This window comes from Octopus bimaculoides, chromosome 9 (assembly GCF_046866305.1).
Source record: "Octopus bimaculoides isolate indiv1 chromosome 9, ASM4686630v1, whole genome shotgun sequence".
NCBI classification, from domain to species: domain Eukaryota; kingdom Metazoa; phylum Mollusca; class Cephalopoda; order Octopoda; family Octopodidae; genus Octopus; species Octopus bimaculoides.
In genome coordinates this window covers 91,023,762-91,042,638 of record NC_142936.1, presented here as the reverse complement: position 1 = coordinate 91,042,638, position 18,877 = coordinate 91,023,762, and the positions used below count along the sequence as shown (strand labels likewise).

Here is an 18,877-nt window from a genome sequence, read left to right as displayed (position 1 = left end):
GAGAGGGTAGTTAAGGAACCTGGCATGGGTGGGGCCCTGATCAATTTGGATCAATCCAAAGCTTTCGATAGGGTAGACCATCGATACTTGGAGGCCGTCCTCGAAGCGGCCGGCTTCGGTCCCGTTTTCCGCGGCTGGATGGCTGCCTTGTACACAGGCATCCGTTCGGTTGTTCGCGTCAATGGACGTCTATCGGGACCCTTCGACATTGCACGTTCGGTTCGTCAGGGATGCCCCCTGTCGCCGCTCCTGTACGTATTGACTCTCGAGCCACTACTGCGGAAGCTGGCGACGCTGAGGGGCATCCCGCGAGAACTGGGGTGCGGGACGAGCGTGTCGGCATACGCGGACGACGTCACCGTCATAGCGTCTAGCCACGAGCACATTGAGCTTGTCGGCGAGACGCTGAAAGACTACGAAGCGGTGACGGGAGCGAAAATCAACCGGGATAAGTCGGTGGGTTTGCTGCTCGGCACCTGGAGAAGCAAGCCCATACCGTCCGGCAGCGCCTCAGTAGTGGGACGCTGGACGGACGGTCCGGTCAAGTTGCTCGGAGTCTGGTTCGGTCCGGACCTGCAAACGGAGAAGAACTGGGACGAGATAACGAGTAGGGTGGCCACTCTCTGCCGGCAATGGTCCGAGAGGAAGCTGTCCCTAAAAGGTCGGGCGGAGGTGGCGAACGCGTACATCGCGTCCGTCATCGAATACCGCCTGACCGTCGTGCCTTGTCCCGATCGCGCCATCACCGAAATGGAGCGCATCCTCTTCCGCTTTTTGTGGAAAGGAAGCGTTCCGATGGTGAGGCGATCCGTTTGTTGCCAACACCCGCTGAAAGGAGGGCTGGGCATGCCGTGGTTGATGATGCGCAGACATGCGCTGAGACTGCGACATCTCCGGCTCTACGTAGACGACGGTGAGCAGGTGTGGTCGCCGTTTGTGCGACGCGCTTTCCCGCAGCTCGTCTCCATGACCGAGCTGCAGTCGTGGATCAAAAAGAGGCCGAGGAATGGCGAATGGCACCGTGAGTGTCGCGTTGCTCTGCAACAACTTTGCCGTCCCGGGTCGACCTTGAGCGGCTGCATCACAACGAAGTCATTCTATAGGGGATTAGTGGAGGGCAGGTACGACGACGATCTCGGGGCGAACCTGGGCGTCGACGAGGAATACCTGACCCGCCTGTTCAGGACGACTTTCGGGCCGGGACCTATGGACAACTTCCAGAGATCCCTGGCCTGGCAGTGTTACCGAGAGGCGCTACCCGTTCGGGATAAGCTCTATAGACACGGCTCGCGAAATGCGGGGCCGACCTGCCCGAGATGCGGTCAGAGCGATGAAACCGTTCTGCACGCACTCGTGCAGTGTCCAACCATTTCGGAGCTGTGGGCTTATGTCGAACGACTGCTGTCGCGTGTGGGACGAGTCGGTTTATCAACCGAGTCTATCGTCAATATCGTCACGCCTCCTTCCTTTAAACGGGAAGGAAGAGCTGTATTTATCGTACTTGTGGCTATGGCCAAAGAATGCATCTGGTGGACGCGTCTGAAAGGATTAGAGACAAATACTTTCCTCTCTGGTCAATCTCTCATCAACTTTTTCAAGTATCACTTGAAAAGGGAGGTGAGAGTAGAGAGGCAAGTGTTGTCTAGCAAATGTTTCGAAAAAAGATGGATACATGTAGCAAGAATGGCACGTATAAATGACGAAGCCACCTTGACCATGATTCTATAAAACGTTTTAAAATTTTGTAAACAGAGAAATTTTATTTAACAAACTGTGACGCTAAAGACCGAGGTTACCGTGGTCTTTTCGTAGGTTTTTCTTTCCACGGATAACCTCCCCATTTATTGGGAATTTTTTGTATTTTTCGTATTTTTTGTAAATACCCCAAACGTTTTGGGATTTTTTTTTTTTTTTTTTTTTTTTTTTTTTTTCATCGTTGTCCCCACTTTTGTTTTTTTTTTCTGCTTTGTTTTCGACCCCCTCGAAAAGAAAAACTCTACATTTGTATTTTGTCCCCTCTGTGTTGAGCCCTGTGTGGCTAATAAAGAAACCTATCTATCTATCTATCTATCTATCTATCTATCTATCTATCTATCTATCTATCTATCTATCACACACCTGAAATAACAATGTTACCCAGTTACCTTGGCCAAAAGGTAACAAAGGTAACAATAAAGCACGCACCTCCAACAATCGACACACTATGGTTGATATCGGCCATATGTATTGATATGGACAACATTAACATACTGAAAATAAACGTTGGAGAGAGCAATTGGACCGGAAAAAGCATACAAATCTTGTTCCACACAAACGAACAAGAAATCAAAAAAATCCCACCATACATCCGTTTGGCAACAAACCAAAAGTTGCATATAGTAGTAGAGGGCAGGCGGCCTCGCTGTTACTTATGCGACAGCGAGGCACACCTTAAAAAGGAGTGTCCGACTGCCCGAAAAACACAACAACAACAACAAGAACTAACTAAACACACAAAAAAAGCCTTGCTGCCCACACCGCCATCCACACAAAAAACAATAAAAGCAACATCAACAACATCAACGAAAGAAAATACAACAAAAACTACAAAATTAACAAACAAAGAAGACGAAAAAAGAAAAGACAATACAAAAACTGATACCCCTTCCCCCACATCACTTACACCACAACCAAAAATTCAACAACCAACAACAACAAAAACAACAATACAACCACTTACACAAGCAAACACAGAAGCATACAACATGCCTCTACCTCCTTCCGATTCCTCAGAGTTTTCATCTGAAGACGAGTCAAGTACTGAGGAATGGAAAATTGCCCAAAAAGGAAGGAGGAAGAGGAGCAAAAAAAGAAAAACGAACAACAACAAAGCAGGGAGGTTCACATCTCCCGAAAACACTCCCAACGCCTACATGATAGACACCCATAATAGCACACCAAAAACAATGCTAACAGCAATAGACACTACAAACACAGAGTTGATGAATTACATCAACTCTAAAACAAACATCACAAATAACGACATAAAAACAAACAACCACCCACGCACAACACCGCCAAAACATATTAAAATTTATCATGTAACACCAGCATTACACAACACAATAAAATCCCTCTACCCCAACTCGGTAGGGGGATTCCAGAAATATTTGTGCAAGAAATTGTACAATAGCCTCCTTGGTGAAAAATCCAAGCAGGAAACAAAACTTTCGAACGGTAAGTAACTTTCTGTTCTTTTGTTTTGTGCTTTAAAGCACACGTATAAATAGAATCATGGTGAAGATTGGTTGTGTGAATGTGCGTGGCTTAGGGTCCCCTTGGAAACAAGGGTACCTCTTAAATGACATCAAGTCACACAATTTGGATATCATAGCCATTAGTGAGACCAGACTCCATGAACCGCGGGCCCTAAAGTCCATGTTTGGCGGACAGTTTAACATTTATTTTTCTCCCTGTCTGCCGAGGATGGGCGGTAGTGGCACGGCGGTTCTTTTTCGCAAGAGTCTGGATCTCCAAGTAAAGACGATATTTACGGACCCGGAGGGTAGACTGGTTGTCCTAGATGTGGACGGCAGCGATGGAGGCGCTTTTCGGTTGCTGGCAGTTTATGTGCCTCCTTTAACAGGTCGGTCAGACTTCTTTCGACGTCTAGAAGTATTCCTGGGAACGTCTCGTCCCTTACTTTTAGTGGGGGATTGGAATGCTACCTTGGACACGCATCTAGACTACGTGGGGAGTGACAAAACTAGAAGAGGATGCAAAGGCCTCATAGACCTGCTCAGACGCTTCCAGTTGTCTGACAGGTACCGACTCGACCACCCAAATGTGCCAACGTGGACTTGGAGCAACCGCATTGGGTCGTCGAGATCGTATCTAGATAGGATAGTGTGTAGGACAAGAGATAGAGATAGTTTAGGATGTCCACAGTTCCACATAGTCAGCTACACGGATCACAAACTTGTGACGTGTACGCTAGACTTAGATAAGGCACATAGGCAGGGTCCCGGTTACTGGAAACTAAACGCGTCTTTCCCGTCGAGACAGGTTTTCAGAGACCGGATTAGCACGTTAGTAAAGAGGGCTTTGACGGGAGCCATCGTCAACAACAAATGGTGGTTTGCCCTCAAGAGAGCAGTAAGGGCGGAAGCAATAAGGTATAGCAGGGCACTAGCTGTAGAGAGGAACAGAGTAGAGGGGGAGCTAGTGATAAAGTTAGAAGAGGCATTGCGAAGTGGCATCGCATCCGACGTTTTAGCGGCGAGGTTGGCCCTCGACCAACACTTCAATGCTAAACACGAAGGGTGTGCTGTCAGGGCAAGGATGCGTGCTCTGAGGAATGAAGGTGTTGGAGCCGCACGAGAGGCCCGGGTGGCGGAGGCGCAGCGGGGTAACAGAGCCACCATCCGGTCTCTGGTAGACGAACAGGGGCGCGAATTGCTCGAGCCGAGCAAGATGTGCGAGGCGTTTCAGCGGCATTTTGCCCGACTGTTCGGGAGGAGTGGCGAGCGAGAAGGCAGGGTGGACTTTAGTGCCTACCTGCACAGCTTGCCACGACTCTCGGCAAGAGAGGCGGAGTGCTGCGAAGGGGTCATCACGGCGGAGGAGGTGAGGGACGCGATGGCGGGTTGCTCGACGGACAAATCTCCGGGTTTGGATGGTCTGCCCTACGAGCTTTACAACTGTATGCCAGACTTGTTTGGAGAAGTCTTGGCGGCCGTGTACTGCAACTGGCAGCAGAACGGGAGCATTCCCGGTTTTGTGAGCCGAGGAGCGGTAACGCTGCTGAAGAAAGATCCAAACAAGGGGGACGCCATAGATAACTTTAGGCCCATCACTCTGCTCAATGCAGACATGAAAATTTTGGCCAAGGTGTTAGCCAAGCGGTTGGCGCTTGTCATCGAGAAACTGGTCGGCACGGAGCAGACGTGCGCCGTGCCGGGCCGGAGCATCCATGACAACCTCCATCTGATGCGCTACATCATAGAGAGGGTAGTTAAGGAACCTGGCATGGGTGGGGCCCTGATCAATTTGGATCAATCCAAAGCTTTCGATAGGGTAGACCATCGATACTTGGAGGCCGTCCTCGAAGCGGCCGGCTTCGGTCCCGTTTTCCGCGGCTGGATGGCTGCCTTGTACACAGGCATCCGTTCGGTTGTTCGCGTCAATGGACGTCTATCGGGACCCTTCGACATTGCACGTTCGGTTCGTCAGGGATGCCCCCTGTCGCCGCTCCTGTACGTATTGACTCTCGAGCCACTACTGCGGAAGCTGGCGACGCTGAGGGGCATCCCGCGAGAACTGGGGTGCGGGACGAGCGTGTCGGCATACGCGGACGACGTCACCGTCATAGCGTCTAGCCACGAGCACATCGAGCTTGTCGGCGAGACGCTGAAAGACTACGAAGCGGTGACGGGAGCGAAAATCAACCGGGATAAGTCGGTGGGTTTGCTGCTCGGCACCTGGAGAAGCAAGCCCATACCGTCCGGCAGCGCCTCAGTAGTGGGACGCTGGACGGACGGTCCGGTCAAGTTGCTCGGAGTCTGGTTTCGGTCCGGACCTGCAAACGGAGAAGAACTGGGACGAGATAACGAGTAGGGTGGCCACTCTCTGCCGGCAATGGTCCGAGAGGAAGCTGTCCCTAAAAGGTCGGGCGGAGGTGGCGAACGCGTACATCGCGTCCGTCATCGAATACCGCCTGACCGTCGTGCCTTGTCCCGATCGCGCCATCACCGAAATGGAGCGCATCCTCTTCCGCTTTTTGTGGAAAGGAAGCGTTCCGATGGTGAGGCGATCCGTTTGTTGCCAACACCCGCTGAAAGGAGGGCTGGGCATGCCGTGGTTGATGATGCGCAGACATGCGCTGAGACTGCGACATCTCCGGCTCTACGTAGACGACGGTGAGCAGGTGTGGTCGCCGTTTGTGCGACGCGCTTTCCCGCAGCTCGTCTCCATGACCGAGCTGCAGTCGTGGATCAAAAAGAGGCCGAGGAATGGCGAATGGCACCGTGAGTGTCGCGTTGCTCTGCAACAACTTTGCCGTCCCGGGTCGACCTTGAGCGGCTGCATCACAACGAAGTCATTCTATAGGGGATTAGTGGAGGGCAGGTACGACGACGATCTCGGGGCGAACCTGGGCGTCGACGAGGAATACCTGACCCGCCTGTTCAGGACGACTTTCGGGCCGGGACCTATGGACAACTTCCAGAGATCCCTGGCCTGGCAGTGTTACCGAGAGGCGCTACCCGTTCGGGATAAGCTCTATAGACACGGCTCGCGAAATGTGGGGCCGACCTGCCCGAGATGCGGTCAGAGCGATGAAACCGTTCTGCACGCACTCGTGCAGTGTCCAACCATTTCGGAGCTGTGGGCTTATGTCGAACGACTGCTGTCGCGTGTGGGACGAGTCGGTTTATCAACCGAGTCTATCGTCAATATCGTCACGCCTCCTTCCTTTAAACGGGAAGGAAGAGCTGTATTTATCGTACTTGTGGCTATGGCCAAAGAATGCATCTGGTGGACGCGTCTGAAAGGATTAGAGACAAATACTTTCCTCTCTGGTCAATCTCTCATCAACTTTTTCAAGTATCACTTGAAAAGGAAGGTGAGAGTAGAGAGGCAAGTGTTGTCTAGCAAATGTTTCGAAAAAAGATGGATACATGTAGCAAGAATGGCACGTATAAATGACGAAGCCACCTTGACCATGATTCTATAAAACGTTTTAAAATTTTGTAAACAAAGAAATTTTATTTAACAAACTGTGACGCTAAAGACCGAGGTTACCGTGGTCTTTTCGTAGGTTTTTCTTTCCACGGATAACCTCCCCATTTATTGGGAATTTTTTGTATTATTTCGTATTTTTTGTAAATACCCCAAACGTTTTGCGATGTTTTTTTTTTTTTTTTCATCGTTGTCCCCACTTTTGTTTTTTTTTTTCTGCTTTGTTTTCGACCCCCTCGAAAAGAAAAACTCTACATTTGTATTTTGTCCCCTCTGTGTTGAGCCCTGTGTGGCTAATAAAGAAACCTATCCATCCATCCATCCATCCATCCATCCATCCATCCATCCATCCATCCATCTATCTATCTATCTATCTATCTATATATATATATATATATATATACCCTATGATGTTATCAGCCTCATGTATGTCAACTTGGTCAAGAGATGCACTTCAACAAATGGTGATTAAAAGATGTCACTGAAGGGATATGATACGACATTCAAAGGCATTCTGGATCGATGTTAAACCTCTGCCACTTTGTTTTCGTTTTAGGTAGAAGTGGTCTACAACACGGTTTATGTGGAAATTATGTGTGCTTGTTAGTATTTTCCGGGTTTTCACATCAATGGCTCGGATCTCATCAAGGCATCCAATCAATCAGCCCAAATGTTGGTATGAGTAATGTATGTATGTATGTATGTATGTATGTATGTATGTATGTATGTATGCATGCATAGGTGTGTGTGTGTGTGTGTATTATGGAAAATCTTTTACTCATCCTGCTCCACTCTTTATTCATGATAAGATAGGATGGGTTTTGCACGCATATAATCTGACTTCAAAAGTATGTAGTAGCAACTTCTGAAAATCAACAATATTTGGTATTGCGGTATTTTAATACAGCAGGAAAAGGGTTTAGCTCCCAAGGACATTCACGCTGGCATGATTGCTACATTAGAGGACGACACTCCAGTTCTATCAACAGTGCAAAAGTGAGCAGCTGGATTTAGGAGGGGAAGGGAGAGTCTTGAAGATGACCCAAGGTCTGGATGTCCTGCAGCTGTCACCACCGAGGAAAACATTGATCATGTTCACTACACACTGAGGGATGACCGTCGATTGAGTGTAAGTCAAATAACCAATGCTATTCGCATATCCTGTGAGAAAGTTGAGAGTATTTTGCACAATGAACTTGGTGTGACAAAGGTTTCTGCTTGGTGGGTATCACGTCTTCTGACACCTGATCAAAAGCACATCAGGGTGATCCCATAAAAGGAAAATATGACATTGTTTGAGGCAGATCTAGCTGGTTTCCTTCAATGATTCCTAAACCAGGATGGGTCTTGGGTTCATCACTTTAAGCCAAAGACAAAGAGGCAATCCATGCAGGGAAAAACCCCTCCTTACCTGCTCCAAAGAAGGCCAAGGTCATTTCATCTGCAGGGAAGGTCATGGCTTCAGTTTTGGGGATACAAGAGGCATTGTGTTTACTATCTTCAAAAAGTCCACACCATCGATAGAGAGTACTTGCTGAGGTAGTTATGAAAGGCTATCAAGACCAAACACCCAGGAAAACTGACAAAAGGGGTCTTGTTTCATGCTCCTGGATATCCCACAGACATACTACATAAATCATTTTCCCTCGAACTACTGGATTGCAGAATAAACTCTGTCACTATTGTTTTCCTGGAGAAAACAACATTGATTTCCTTAAAATCAGGTTTAACAAGAGCCTTGTCTTATATTAACAGTTTCCTTCATTTTAATATTCTTATCTGTTCTTTTATTCCCATATCCATTTATTTCACTTTATTAGCTCCTTTATTTTTATCTTATTTACTGTATTTTGCCATTTATCAGATCTCTTAATACCAGCTCACAGTATTTCATGTAAATCTTTTATTAATTGTGTTATGGCATCTTTATTTGCTATCTTAAATATACATATATATAGAGAGAGTTTTGTGGGGCACTGATTTCACCCAACCCTTGCTTAGCTGTGGTCTATTGGCCTGGTTTGGATATTTTCAAGTAAGTGGGGGGAAAAAAACCAACTTGGATTTAGTCATCTTTCGCTCTTTTGTGCAGCAGGTGGCAGCTTTCCAGTTTCTGTCTGAAGTGACAAGGTACTGCCAGGCATTCCACAATTCATGGCATCCTATATGAACAACTTGCTTCTTCAAATAAGAAAAGGATTATCAGTCTGGACTCGATGGTCAAGGTCAAACCAATAGACTCCTGTTGTGATGGGAAATCAGTTTTAGTGAGACTCCTGTATCATTGTATATATATGCCTTGTTCTATTTGATTGGACACCTTTCTTTGCTGCTACAGAAATCTTCCTTTTATCGTCTATTTTGTCTCCCACCAAATGACTTGGCAAGAGGCTGTCTATAGCAAATTCCAGTGAAATTCCTCTCTCTATTATATATACATACATACAAACGTAGCCGGTAACAGCTAACCTTTGGGTGCTGTTTTGGACCCATTGTTCTACCAATCTGATTGGTTTGTATTGGTGCAATTTGTTTCTTACTCTATCGTGCACCAATATGCAACCCAACCAATGGCAGCCTCCAAATAAATCACATGGTATTGCAGCCTTCTGAGTAGAGTCACATTAGATGGAATACAACCTATCCAACTATAATAGTATCATTCAAAGTGGAAAATGGCTTAAACTGACAATGGAAAAGAATGGGTGCAGTTCGAACTCGTAGACAATGGCTTCACAGCAGCAATTTATGTAGGTCATACAGAGACTAAATTGCAAAAATTGTTTGTGATTTCAATGGATGTTTTTCTCTTGCATTTTAAGGAAATAATGAAGCATGAACTGATACAGCTAATTATTTAAGTTCACAATAATGTAATTTAAAAAAGGCTCCATGTTTCTCGCTGTCTCATTATTTGCCTGACATTTATTTCAATATCTTAATCTGCCTTTACATATCGTTCCTCTGCACTACGTATATATAATGACCCAGGGTAAAGCATTTATTCATCTGTGAAACAAATATACAATACAATATATGAAATATATATGTCATAAATATAAAATATAAAGCAAAAATAAATAAATTCAAAGGAAAAGAAATTAAAAGTTGAAGTTAAGATAGACAATTTTTTCAAACAATATAATTTTCTAAATATGTACATGAGCAGGGGTACACACACACACACACACACACACACACACACACACACACACACACACACACACACACACACACACACACACAGACAGAGCAAAAAAAAAACAAAAAAACCCAGAATACACTGACAGACAACATATGTAGGTTTTGTAAGATCAAGACTGAAGGCATCAGCTATATTATTGCCATCTGTGAGAGAACGTCTTCCAAATATTATCTTCCCATGTGACAAGGTGGTGGCCAGAACTGTCTAAAACAGTTAAGGCGGCGAGCTGGCAAAAACGTTAGCACGCTGGGCAAAATGCTTAGCGGTATTTCGTCTGCCATTACATTCTGAGTTCAAATTCCGCCGAGGCCGACTGTGCCTTTCATCCTTTCGGGGTCAATAAATTAAGTACCAGTTACACAATAGGGTCGATGTAACCGACTTAATCCCTTTGAGTATCTGTGTTTGTCCCCTCTATGTGTGGCTCCTTGTGGGCAATAAAGAAATAAGAACTGTCTGAAACAGGATAATACAAAAAGAAAACACTGCAGACGAAGTTGTTTGTGTAGTAAAAATTGTTTGCCAACCTAACATGGCAGTCCTGGTTTAGGAACATGTTGTGAGATTTAAAAATAGTAATTTTCAAAGTTGTCTATTTTGAAATTGGTGGGTCAAAAGACTATTTTCAATTAAAACAGCCACCGAGTTGAAACACAACCAGTCAGATATTGTTGTGGAACTCTGTTGCCATCTGGACACCAATGTGGTCAGAAAAGAATAAAAGAGAAAGAAAACATCTATGGACAGTTGATAAGGATTTCGTAAAGCCAGTACCCAAGATACGCTTTCAGTTTTATAACTATCCAGATTACAAGTTCAGGTTTATACCTGTAATCATTGGGGCCCTGGGATATGTAACACACTGCCTAAATACTAATCTTGAGAAATTAGTCTTCTCTAAACCAGAAAGGAGAACACTAATTCGAAGGCTACAGATTCAATCCATCGCTGGAACTGTAAAAATCTGGGTCAGAAACCGGTTCGTTCTCTATTGGCAAGAAATTTTGAAATAAACTGAATATTAGATGCAGGCGTGGCTGTGCTTAAGAAATTCGCTTTATACCCATGTGGTTTTGGATCCAGTACTACTGCACGGCTCCGAGAAAAAGTATTTCCTCTTGTTGACCAATGCATTGTGAGTGAATTTGGTAGGTGGAAATTGTGTGGAAGCCTATCGTATATATGTATATATGTGTGTGTGTGTGTATCTTTGTATTTGTGTTTGTCCCCACGGCCACTTGACAATCAGTGTTGGTTTGTCTATGTCTGTAACTTAGCAGTTTGGCAAAAGAGACCGAAAGAATAAGTAACAGACGACTTAAAAAACAAATATAGGGGGGCAATTTGTTCAACTAAACCCTCTGAAACAAGTAAAAAGATAAAGACATACATACATACAAGCATACATACATACATACATACATACATACATACACACAAACATACATATGCACATGTGTATATGTGTGTGTGTGTGTGTGTGTGTGTGTGTGTGTGTATATATATATATATATATATATATATATATATATACATACAAACACACGTAAATGTCAAATGATGAAAATGAGTGCTGAACACTGCATTGGTGGATAAATTTTTTGCTATTTGTGTATTAAGGCTACCATTGGTTTCATAAAAAGAAAAATAGGAAAGTATCTTAATATCTTAACAATTTTTCAAGCCGATCACATGGAGGAATGGTGTTCGCCTCCATTTTTGATAAGTATATGTTTATTCGTATGCATGTATGCATGTATATCTGTATGCCTCAGAACCTCTCAAAACTAGACATCAATATTTAAGCATTGTCCATGCTTAACTGGGTTACCTCTGAAGAGAACCAAACAATTGGATGTATGTGTATGTACATATAGCACTACATTTGCATGTAAAACTTGTTCTATTATGATTTTGTGAACAAAATTTTTACGGTTATTAAAGAAGTTTCTTTAGAAAAGTAGACAGTTTTTATTTCAATCTTTTCATTTAAATCTTTTGAAGTTCTTTATTCTGTTACGCTTTTATATGTTCCAACTCATGCACTCTGACCATACAGGGCAACCGATGATATATAATTTAATTGACTTGCTCTCTCTCCCCCCACACACACACAGGGTTGGACAAAATAATAAAAACATCACTTTTTATTTCACTATTTTTTTCTATTGGCAATATGACAAATTCAAAACTATTCAAGTGTGTATATGAGTCCATATGTATTATGTATGTTCGGCAAGCCAAGTGAGATCGTTGCCAGTGCCCCTGGACTGGCTCTTGTGCGGGTGGCACATAAGATGTACCATCCTGAGCGTGACCGTTGCCAGTACCGCCTGACTGGCCTTGTAGGGTTTTCGAGCGAGATCGTTGCCAGTGCCCCTGGACTGGCTTGTGCGGGTGGCACATAAAAGACACCATTTCGAGCGTGGCCGTTCTTGTGCGGGTGACACGTAAAAGCACCCACTACACTCTCTGAGTGGTTGGCGTTAGGAAGGGCATCCAGCTGTAGAAACTCTGCCAAATTAGATTGGAGCCTGGTGTTGCCATCCGGTTGCACCAGTCCTCAGTCAAATCGTCCAACCCATGCTAGCATGGAAAGCGGACGTTAAACGATGATGATGATGATGATGATGATGATGTCCTTAAACAGAGCCGTCTGTTTTTCTTTTTCTTTTTTGTCCCAGATATTAAGATAGTTAACTTATCTGATGGGTTTCCAAAAAGTATAAATTCCTGGAACCTGGATGGCTGGATCTTCATTCTCTAAAACTGCTGATTTGTTTAACGTTTTGAGAGGTGGTGTGTAAATTCACGTTAGCATTCCAAAGCAAATGTAAAAACCAGATCTGGCAAGAATAATTTTGGACGAAAAGCAAAGTACACGGAGAGGGCCTGCATAATAGTGAAACATATAGAGTTTAAAAACCATCAAACTACAGCAGTAAATTATTTACATTTGATGGATATTTGTCCTCATCATGTTTATTGTTAGCACAACATTTCGGCTGAGGTACTCTCCAGCCTTCATCAGGTGTCCTGGGGGAATTTCAAACCTGGGTTCTCATTCCTAAGGTATTTTTCTGATGTTGTCGTCGTTGTTGTCATCATTATTATTCAGGTCACTGCCTGGAATTAAACTCGGAATCTTGGGGTTTGTAGCTTGCACTCTTAACCACTATGCCATATGCCCAAAATTCCCCCGGGACACCTGATGAAGGCTGGAGAGTACATCAGCCAAGATGTTGTGGTAACAAGATGAGGATAAATATCCATCAAATGTAAATAACGTACATAATTCCTCATCTCCCAAATATAGAACTGTACAGCAGTAAAAATGATAACAGTGTTAAACCACCACCTTCATAATCCCATGTCAACCAAAACCCTTCATTTTATGCTTTATAAAACTGGTGCCATAGGAGGGCTGCGAGTGTTAAAACTTTCGTGACCCCTCATCAGAAAAAAATAGCGTCTAGACTTTCAGAAGTGGTCACAACGAAACAATGTCATCTTTGGAGAACCATCATTCACCCTTTTTCCCACCTCAGGGTGAGTTTTTGTCTTGAGACAGCCTGGAGAAACCTCCAATCCTGACTATTTGGCTCCTACTGTGACGCTTGGAAGTGACTCTGTTATGATTTGAGCGACCATATCACGGAATACCCTTGGCTCTTTAGTTCTTCAACATGGCCGTTGCCAGTACCGCCTGACTGGCCTTCGTGCGGGTGACACGTAAAAGCACCCACTACACTCTCTGAGTGGTTGGCGTTAGGAAGGGCATCCAGCTGTAGAAACTCTGCCAAATCAGATTGGAGCCTGGTGTTGCCATCCGGTTTCACCAGTCCTCAGTCAAATCGTCCAACCCATGCTAGCATGGAAAGCGGACGTTAAACGATGATGATGATGATGATGATGGCTGAGTTAATGCCAAAGATTATCTGAGTATTTTGACTGATCACATCCATTCTAAAGTACAAATATTCTTTCCTGATCATAACGCAATCTTCCAAGAAGATATTGCGCCAATGCACACAGCTAGTGGCATTCAAAAATTGGTCCAAAGAACAGGAAAGTGAAGCAGACTATTTGGACAAGTCCCAACAATCACCACTTGGATTGATCCCTAGAATCGAACATTTATGGTGCATATTAGAACAGCAAGTGAGGATCTGCTTGCTTCCTTCATTGTCGTGGAAAGAGCTAAAGCAAGTTTTAGTTGAGGAATCACTCGCAAGTCTCTTAACAACAATTCCTGCACATGTGGTATAGAAATTATAAACAATAACTTACAATTTACAAGATATTGGCAAAATATTGATATTTCCATACATGCAATTAATATGGTTGTTGGACCTGTAATGTCTTCATGTGTGTGTGCATATACACGCACACGCACACACACATACACACACTCATATATGCACACACACACACACACATGTAAATATCGAATAACGAGAATGAGTGCTCAACACCGCATTGGTGAATACAGATTCTTTATTTGTGTATTAAGGCTACCATTGGTTTCATGTTAAGAAAAACATCTTAACAATTCTTCAAGTCGATCACATAGAGAAATTGTTATTCATTTCCATTTTGGATTAAAAAACGAAAAAACACAGGAATTCAAGCACATTGTGGACTGGGGCAACTTGAAACGAATTGTTTTATACAAGGACGGTGGCATGTAAATAGCACCATTTGAGCATGATCGTTACTAGCGTCGCCTTCCTGGCACTTGTGCCGGTAGCACGTGAAAAGACATTCGAGCGAGATCGTTACCAGTGCTGCTGGACTGGCTCCTGTGCAGGTGGCACGTAAAATACACCATTTTGAGCGTGGCCATTGCCAGTACCGCCTGACTGGCCTTCGTGCCGGTGGCACGTAAAAGCACCCACTACACTCTCGGAGTGGTTGGCGTTAGGAAGGGCATCCAGCTGTAGAAACCTTGCCAGATCAGATTGGAGCCTGGTGCAGCCATCTGGTTCGCCAGTCCTCAGTCAAATCGTCCAACCCATGCTAGCATGGAAACCGGGCATTAAATGATGATGATGATGATGATGACGACATTATGTGCCACTGAGTCTAATAATCAAACCGACGACCTTCTCTTGATCACTGGCCCAGCGGCCTGCTTCATCATTAGCCCAGATTCCACACACATTACACGCACACACACATACACAAAATATCAGGTTCAAAATTTTGTGGAGATAGGGTAAGTCGATTTCATCAGTGTTCGACTGGAACTTATTTTATTGACCCCGAAACAATGAAAGGCAAAGTCGACATCGGCGGAATTTGAACCCAGAACGTAAAGACGGACAAAATGTCGCTAAGCATTTTGCCCGACATTCTAACGATTCAGCCACCACATCGCCTCATGCAGTTATAATAACTACAGCGTGCTCATGCAGCACAATATAATTAAGCCGTGTAACATATATTCAATATTTAGAAACTCCATGTACCGCTTCATATGTTGGCATTGTATCTTTTGTTCTGAAATCCTGGTTGGAGGGTTACACAGAGTGTATGTAGAAGACCAAACAAAGCACGTATGATTGTTATATATGTGTGTGAGGGGGAGTGTGTAAATATGTGTGTGTGTGTGTGTGTATATATATATATATATATGTATGCATGTATGTATGCATGTGTGGGTGGGTGTATATATATATATATATATATATATATATATATATATATATATATATATATGCATGTATGTATGTGCAGGTGATATATATATATATATCAGAAGTAGTGATGTGCAGCTTGTTAGTGCAGTGAAGGTGAAACTTTCTTCATTGCAATATAATCTATCGCAGTGAATAAGCTGATTTACTTTAAGGTGACAATTGACAATTGTGTATTCATGAGTGAATCCTTGCCAAGCATTCAAATGCTCCTTTGTTTGGATAAAGTGGTACATCCAATGAAGTTTTTGCTTTTCAGCACTACCAAGTCCACATTCACCTCCATCACCACCATCTCATATATATATATATATATATATATATATATATATATATATATCATCATCATCATCGTTTAACGTCCGCTTTCCATGCTAGCATGGGTTGGACGATTTGACTGAGGACTGGTGCAACCGGATGGCAACACCAGGCTCCAATCTAATTTGGCAGAGTTTCTACAGCTGGATGCCCTTCCTAACGCCAACCACTCAGAGAGTGTAGTGGGTGCTTTTACGTGTCACCCGCACGAAAACGGCCACGCTCGAAATGGTGTCTTTTATGTGCCACCCGCACAAGCCAGTCCAGGGACACTTGCAACGATCTCGCTCGAAAATACTACGGGAGCCAGTCAGGCGGTACTGGCAACGGCCACGCTCAAAATGGTGCATCTCATGTGCCACCCGCACAAGAGCCAGTCCAGGGGCACTGGCAACGATCTTACTTGGCTTGCCGGGTCTTCTCACGCACAGCACATTTCCAAAGGTCTCGGTCAGTAGTCATCGCCTCGGTGAGGCATAATGTACGAAGGTCTTGCCTCACCACCTCAGCCCAGGTCTTCCTGGGCCTACCTCTTCCACGGGTTCCCTCAACTGTTAGGGTGTGGCACTTTTTCACGCAGCTATCCTCATCCATTCTCACCACATGTCCATACCAGCGCAATCGTCTCTCTTGCACACCACAACTGATGCTTCTAATGTTCAGCTTTTCTCTCAAGATACTTACACTCTGACGGGTATTCACATTGACATTACACATCCAACGGAGCATACTGGCTTCATTCCTTGCGAGCTTACGTATGTCCTCAGCAGTTACAGCCCATGTTTCACTGCCATGTAGCATGGCTGTTCGTACGCATGCGTCATACAGTCTGCCTTTTACTCTGAGTGAGAGTCCCTTTGTCGCCAGCAGGGGTAAGAGCTCTCTAAACTTTGCCCAGGCTATTCTTATTCTAGCAGCTACACTTTCAGCGCACCCACCCCCACTACTAACTTGGTCGCCCAGATAGCGGAAGCTATCGACTACCTCTAGTTTTTCACCCTGGAATGAGATAGAAGTTGTTTCCTGTTTGTTTACAGTCTTTATTACACCTGAACATCTGCCACAAACAAAAACTAACTTGCTAGTTAACCTGCCTTTGATGTTGCTGCACCTCTTATGTGTCCATAGCTTGCACAGGGTACATCTTATAGAGTTACTACCTACTCCTTTTCTACATACTGAGCAGGGCCATCTACCTGAAGGGGTTTGTGTTTTATCTACCTTCCTACTTATTAGGATTTTGGTTTTAGCTAGGTTGACTCTAAGGCCCTTCAATTCTAGACCTTGCTTCCACACCTGAAACTTCTCTAGTTCTGATAGTGACTCCGCAATTAGGGCAAGGTCATCAGCATAGAGGAGCTCCCAGGGGCAACCTGTCTTGAACTCCTCTGTGATTGCCTGGAGGACTATGATAAATAAGAGGGGGCTGAGGACGGAACCTTGGTGGACCTACCTCTACCCGGAATTCATTGCTGTACTCATTTCCAACCCTCACCTTACTGGCAGCATCTCTGTACATGGCTCGCACAGCTCTCACTAACCATTCTTCTATCCCAAGTTTCCTCATTGACCACCAGATAAGGGATCGGGGGACCCTGTCAAAGGCTTTCTCCATGTCAACGAAAGCCAGGTACAGAGGTTTATCCTTAGCTAGGTATTTCTCCTGCAGCTGTCTCACTAGAAATAAGGCATCAGTAGTGCTTTCACCTGGCACGAACCCAAACTGCATCTCATCTAAATTGATTCGCTCCCTAATTAGTTGGGCTATGACCCTCTCTGTAACTTTCATAACCTGATCTAACAGCTTGATGCCTCTGTAATTATTTGTATCTAAAGCGTCACCTTTACCTTTGTAGCAGTTGACTATGATGCTGCTACACCAGTCTTTGGGTATGACTCCTTCGTGTATCACCTGGTTCGTAATACGGGTGACTAGGCTATAGCCAACACTGCCAGATATTTTGAGCCTCGAGGGATTTTCTATGCACTCACCGAGCATACGAGGAAAAGCCTTCTAATCTCCTTGAAACCATTATCTAATGTCTTAAAAATAAATGGAAGCACACACCAAACGATAAGGTAGTCCAAGATACATTATGTCAGGTAAAAGGAAACGAAGTGTCAAGGCTGGAATTCCTGTGTTCATAGATATGCTCAGTCGGGGGCCAAAGACAACACTAACATTATTATTATTTTTAATGACAACTACAACAGGAAGGACAAAGGCAGAATAACATGGCTAGGGGTGGGCAAGTGGGGCGGTCCATCCAGGTGACACTTTAATGGAGGAAGCATTTTTGAGTCTACTGTATAATTCTGTATCGGCTTGTTGAGGTACGGGGGCTGGAGGTGGTGGCGGAGAACTCGAGGGTTGCCTTGGGCGGCACACACTCTAGCTATGCCACTGCAGTGGCACCATCGACAACAACAGTAACAACACCAAAATAACAAACAACAACTATTAACGTCATTACTAACAACATCAACACCAGCGACTACTATACTACCACCACCACCATTATTACTACTACTATTTTAATAAATCCTTTAGTCACAACCTGATATTCTGAGAGAGGGAGCTTGATGATTACATTGACCCAAGCATTCAACTGGTACTTATTTTATCGACCCCAAAAGGATGAAAGGCAAAGTCGACTTCAGCGGAATTTGAAATCAGAACGTAAAGATGAACAAATGATTAATCAAATATTAATTAGCATTTTTCATTTGTTACATCCAGTAAATTAGCATACACTTAACTATATGTTCATCTTGCAGAAGGTTTCCCTGGAAAGCTTCCTCCTGTCTTTTTATGTCGTTTCTTTGTATTGCATATCCACGATAACCACTTGAATTACAAAATAATTTACAAAAATGTTTAAATCAGGTGTGAATAAAATATACAAAGCTATTAAACTAAATCGATACAGAATAATAA

At 44.2% G+C, this 18,877-nt stretch overlaps 1 protein-coding gene across 1 annotated transcript in view; it reads right to left on the bottom strand.

The window, feature by feature from the left end:
* Positions 1–18,877, bottom strand: part of LOC106882734 (ribosome biogenesis protein WDR12 homolog) — a 103,036-nt gene that overhangs the window by 57,051 nt on the left and 27,108 nt on the right. The gene's annotated exons all lie outside the window — the stretch shown is intronic.